Here is a 6,746-nt window from a genome sequence, read left to right on the forward strand (position 1 = left end):
CAAATACATCTTCACATTATTTAGGCGTTATAATCAATAAATACATTTTTTTTAATAAACAAACACGTTAAAAAATACACTAGTTGTTTAATTTGAAATTCGCTCACCCATCAATGACCAAAAATTTTCCACATAAAATGGCACTTTGAATTGACATTCTAATTTTAAGACATGTCTCGTCAACGATTGTTAGTAAATACATTTTTGAAATATACTTTATACAAAATTCCCCAGGGTTTTTTAATCAGCGTAGGTATTGGCTATACATTTAATTTTGTAATTGGTTTACGAAAGCTGCAAATGGAACTGCTTCGCTTTTTTGGTTATTTTAATGTTTTCTTTTTTGCGTTATTATAACATAATTATGCGCTTTATGATGACATTGTTAAAGTAAAATGTTTTTAGGCCATCCATAGGTCTAAAGGTACATAAATGTAGTTAAAAACTGTATAAACTTATTATTAAGTATATACTTAATTTGCTCGAATAATTCATTTAGCTGTAGTTTCACTATTAGATGGCACTAACATGACCAATATACACATAAGAATGTGTAGCAATATTAAACACAATGAGAAATATATTTATATACGAGTGTGTATTCAATTGTGTCGCAATAAAATCAACTTAATTATAAATTACTTTTGTCGGTTTCGTGAATTACATTTTATATTTCTGTCATATGATATACCTTCTCTTTCTACATTCATATAATCTGGTTGGCAGAACTAGTAAGTGCGAGAAACCTAATTAGATTCTAGACTCGAACGGTATTTAACTAAATTAGTTTTTGGAGCATTCCCATATAGGTAAAAAAACTATAACTTTTCGATATTTCAAAGTCGATGAGAGAGTTAATAATATAGTAAGTTAAACAATTTTACGATGGAAAATATAATTAGTTTGTACGAGCATATCTTATTAAAAAAAACTCTATGCTAAAAAAGTATCAATTTCTTTTTTAATAGGCAGATAGAACCACTGCCTGTAATGAACAAAAGTAATAAAAAGTTGTAAAAGTGTTTCACCTACTTGTAAAAACAATCATCTAACGTCGAACATAGTTACAAGCATCCAAACAATTAACCTATCTATTTACATCCCCTTCACTGCACTCAGCAAGTTTGTTCACTGAAACCCGTAAAGGTTTTAATTAGCAAAATATTTGCTTTCGTTCATTACTTTCTTTTATGTCACTTTCGAAGTTTATCCGAGAAACTTGTATTAAATTTTATTAAAGTACACTTTAGGGTTCATTGTGTATTTGGTTTCAAAGTTGGCTAAACGGAAACTAAGCTCGTCGTGGTCGATTGGGAAAGTTGCGTCGGCGAGCGACACAGACCCGGCGGGACGTCAGGTTCGTACTGAGACGGACGCCTGCGACACCAGCCGCCACCGACCGACTTCCACCGATCCATGCGCGCTCCAGTGGGTAGGAGGAGTCTTCCCATCAAACCACGCCTACCAAGGAGCTACACATTTCTTTTTCAATATGTGTAATTCAATTTCGCTTATGTCTTCGCTGGGAAAGTTGATGTGCCGTTGTCGTTCAACACGATGTTTTTATGTAAAGTGTAATGTAGTTCGCGAACCGAGTCGGCCCGTGATGCTACGCTCCGTGTGATTTTCTCTTCCCCCTTTTTGTTGGCAATTTCACGTGCTGTTGCTCGTTCATATCTAGTTGAATAGCAAAAAATAAATTGAGACGACTTTGTAGAGTTCGTAAGGAAAAAGAAAAGTTGTTTAAGGGTTGGTTCTCTTGATAGCTACTGGAGGTAGCATTACATACAGTTGGGGTCACCGCTTTACCTGATGGGTAATTCACCACTTTACCATAATCATTAATGAGTCGTTAGTCGGTAAATGACTTGTTGTATAGTGTTTGGGATGTTGATTTATACTAATTTATTATTTGCGTACTATGTCATTACTACATTGCTTGGACAATGGCGTGTCGGCATTTGAAAAGCAGAATTGACATTGACGCGTTTGGTGACTGCTACACTTGCTTTTACCCTAGAGTAAAGTTGTGAAAGTAAACTTGTACTTTGTTGATCCAGAATACAGTTCTCGTACACTAATCCAAACTGCCAACTATATTATCCAACCCAAAACAGAGTGAACGCTGCGGCTAGAGCTCCGCAACACAACGTTTCGGACTGTAAAGGAATTCACTAAATTATAACAGTAAATTAAGCGCTAGTTTCATTTGCGTCACAAAGTGAATTATGTGTCGGTGTCTTAGTTCTGTCACCGCCAAAGTTACTACGGTTCAAAATTAATACACTGCCATAAGCCAGCGTTAATACCCTTACACCCCTAGTCTGCTATTTACAGTATCAAATTTTAAGAATCTCTGCAAATAAATGTCCACCTTAACTCTACGTTCAATAAAGCTCAAAATGCATAATGCTCCTAGGTTGTCGTTACGCCCTTTCGTGAAAATTCGATCATTATTAAGTGTACACCTATTTGTTCTGTGTTGTATGTAACAAGATACTAATGACGAGTGACATCTATAAATTACATTATGTACTTGCTTTGACAGTAAACATTCCACCTCTCCAAGATAATTGAAAAAAACTCAAAAGGCCGTTGTTTTCTTTTGAACTGTTTAGAATGACTAATTAGGTACCTCACATCATAATTTAAGACTAATGTGTAATAATTCGTATTTAAATATTGTCCTGTAAAAAGCAATTATTTCTCAGTACAGTTGCTCGAAAACTTGTTCTTTCAATAGCGTTCATCGAAAAAGTGATAAATGTATCACTTTGCACATCAATAATCTGTTGCTGATGCCTGGCATCTTTGGATATGGAGACAACATTACAGTGAGGAAGAAATGCATCCATTCTCCGCGCCAACACCGAAGAAATTATAAGAAGAAATGTAGAAAAAAGAAACGCGAGGCGACGGTCGAACTTCAACAGGAAAGCGGCTTCTAATTGGCGAGATGCAAGCGTTCCACCATACTCCGTGTCCGTGCCTATAAATGATCACCTTCGGCTACTTAGTTCGGACGTATCATCTAACTTAATTTTGGTCGCAACATCAGTGCTTGATAAAAACTTCTGCCCAAAAACTGAACATCCTTTTCGTGGCGAGGCGGTTCACGTCAAACTGCTTTTAAATTTTTATCAAGCACAGGCTTGGTCGTGTATGGAATACTGCTGTCACCTCTGGCACGGCTCTGCCGGATACCAATTAGCTGCCTTGAACTCGGTGGAGCGAAAAATAAAGAGACTAATTAGCAACGAGTCTCTTGTGGAGTCAAAGCTTCCAAGTTTTGATTATCGCAAAAAAGCGGCCTGCTTGTTGGTTTACTATTGGATATATTTCGGAGAGCGCAGGATTTAGAATTTAGGTTCACATTTGTCGTACATTATCAATTTCTGGCGCCAAGCAGTAATGTGACCGTTACTGCGTTCCGGTTCGGAAGGGCTAAGGGTGCTGGTGAAATTATAGGCACATGGGACTTGTCAACTTATGTCTCAGAGTGACGGGCACAGTAGCAGTGCCCCTAAGAGCGTTGTGATTTTGTGATTAAAAGCTCTGAGTGGCACTGCAAGTGTTATGGATAGGAGTGTCGCTTACCGCCAAGCGCACGACTTGTTCGTCCCGTCGTTTGGTATTATAAAAAAAGTTTCCGTTCGGGCTAGTAGAAAGTCCCTAACATTCCATTCTGATGTCATTCGCTTTGTTTCGTCCTTTCTGATGCCGTACGGTAAAGAAAAGGAATACATTGCCGTCATCTGTATTTCCCAAAAGCTACAATTTAAGGCACTGCAAAAGAATAGCCTTAAACTAGAGCTAGAGATATATGTGTTTATTAATCAAATGTCCCGTCACATTACACATATAAAATTGTGGTGAAATCTTAGTATATTCTACAAGCCAAATTTAAGGGAACTTCGTGTGTAAGATTAATAACGCGTTCCATTCCGATCCGCTCTGTTGGGGCTGCTGCGATGGTGAAACGCATCTGGCATGTTCGCCGCGGTTTCACCTCCTTGGTGCACCTCGTTGGAGGCCTGCCTGTACGCCAACACCAACCGCATCGTGATGATATTTGCGAACGACTGCGACATCATTACACGTTATATAATGAACTGCACGATGGAGGATATTATTGTTCCGTTTTTTATGTTTTTATTTTTGTTCTTCAGTTTTGTATTGTACTAACATTAATTTTTAGGTTTAGGTTTGAAATAAACTTTTTTATGTAATTTTTATTTAAAAGTATAGGCTAAGAGATTTTCTACTAGGAATAAACTTTAATACTTTACATAGAGACATTAATAAATGAAAAAAATTGAAATAAAATATTTCAATTTCTTAATATTTTACATTTTAAAAAAATGGGATCGATAAGTATCTGCTTTTGAATTTTTTAAATTATGAACAAAACCCGATATTTTTATAAAATTGTTACGAAACATTATTTTCTTTCTAGTATACGTTTAGTGATTTAGCGGATATATTATAACATAGAAAAAACAAGAAACATTCATTTCACAAAAGTAAAACATCATTGTGTACCTCGGACTTCAAGGTTGTTGCAAACTCGTGACGCTTAAACTCTCGCCTGTAGCTTGAGCTTAAAGTGTTAGCTCGTTTGCAATAACCTACATTTCGCCCGAGTAAAATAATATAGTGTATTCTCATTAGTTTACAGAAAATTTAGTTTTACGAGTTTTAGTTTTACCTGTTTAGTTCAGGCGTTCGCTTTTAAAACGTAGAATGGTACTTTGAAACTAACTTTTTTTAAGTAAATAAAAAATGCAGCAACACTTTAACGGCTCAAGTTTTTCAGGCGGCCGTAAGAGCGTAAGTCGTCTGTAATCCGGCAAGTTTGCTGCTGGAACGTCTCCAGTAGTGCTGTGACCGGTGGTATGTATTACTTTGTCGGTGCCTTGGTGCATTTATTGCACCTCCACCTATGATTAGAATTAAAGTTTATCATATCACACATCTCGCGCCCTTTTGTGCAATGTACGAAATGCACCTATCTCTTTTGTTTATCTCAGTATTTTACGTGTGCAATAAAAAGTATTTATGTTATGAAATAATCGATTTCTGTAGCCGTGATTTCATATACTTAACATTCAATTATCTGTTACTATTCTGTACTTACTAAACCGTTCACTTCAAATTTTGAATGGCATTGTAGATATACAATACCTAAATGTTATAAAAATCATTGTCTATGTTATTTGAACTCCCAGACCGTGTGTACACTGTTGCCAAATCAGACTGGAGTTAATATTTGCCCAACTTGATTACCGTCAATCTGATTTTGCTAATTACTGTGTTGTAGCAAGTAACTTGTTGTACTAGGTCTGTAGAAAGTGTAAGATATAAGAAGTAACAACTCTACACGGAGCTAAATAAAGCAAGCAAAAGGAGGCCGATCGCTCGACTCCTCCCTGGGGGCTCGTTTCTGCCGGAGCGATTTTCGCGGCTCGTTCTTATGATTAAGTCAATTCTTGCGGGATTCCAACGAGACCTGCGAATGCTTGCTTCGACAATTTTTATCGATGCTCCACAAAAACAAATTGCAACACTTCGGCTTTTGTAACGTAATCGTCTTTAATGCCATCGAAGGATCTTTGTATCTAAGAAAAAGTTTTTCATCTCCCTCGTGTTTAGTTCGTGTGTGTACTGAAGAAATTGTATTGCCATTAATGGCCAAAAGGATAAATATCGGCATCGGCAAGCGTTGCAATGCCAATGTAAGTAAGAAAAAACTATTAGCCTTTCTAAAGATTGCCTTCCCTTAGCCTCACTAAGGCCCCGTGTACATTAAATGTACATAATTTATTGTATGAAGTGATTTAGATCTAAACTGTGTACATTGTATGAAAGTATCGCATTCAAATTTAGCGCTACATATTCTATATTACCACAGGGCATCTAGAACAATACGGCAAAACTGTGGGTATAATCTCTTAGGCCTAAAGCATGTTATATTTAGTTCATTTGAGTAGCAGTAGTGCTCATTGTAAAAGATGTGGTCCAGGAAAGTACTGCCACGTTACCTCTTTCTGCCGCCAAGCGGAAATGTACGCATTGCTTCGTTCCGGTTTTGAAGGGTAAGGGTGCTGGTGAAATTACAGGCACATGGGACTTGTCAACTTATGTCTCAGGGTGACGGGTGCAATGGCAGTGCCCCTCAGATCTTTGTGATTTGAAGCACTGAGTGGCACTGCAGCTCTTATGGACAGGTATGTCGCTTACCACCAGGCGCACGACTAGTTCGTCCCGCCACTTGGTATTTTAAAAAAACCATTTTTATCGATCTAGATTTGCTTCAGCTAAATGGGATTTTGAACCTATTTTTGCTTTTACTGTTAAAAAACGAAAAATTATATCCACGAGGAGATAGAAATAAAGGTAATCATGCAATATGCATAAAAAAGACAGGATACCATGAATGTCTAACCTCTGGACCATTATGCGCGCTCTTTTAGTGAGCTTAAGGAAACAATAGAGCTCACTTCGCGTGATCTTATTGTTAAAGGAGTGTGGTTAAATCCAGCATTGTTGTTATCTTAAAATACACCCTTTACTGTTGAATTTTCAAAGAGATTACAATATAAAGGTCGGTTACGGAACATAAGTGTATAAATTATGTATTTTCATTACATTGAAGGAAGTTTATACATATAAATAAAACTAATATATAATTAGAAGTTTGACTATACAACTTTAGAATATAATTTCTGGCAACGCACAAAGACACT

The sequence above is a fragment of the Hyposmocoma kahamanoa genome, unplaced genomic scaffold, assembly GCF_003589595.1.
Source record: "Hyposmocoma kahamanoa isolate Upper Pololo Valley unplaced genomic scaffold, ASM358959v1 63, whole genome shotgun sequence".
NCBI lineage: Eukaryota > Metazoa > Arthropoda > Insecta > Lepidoptera > Cosmopterigidae > Hyposmocoma > Hyposmocoma kahamanoa.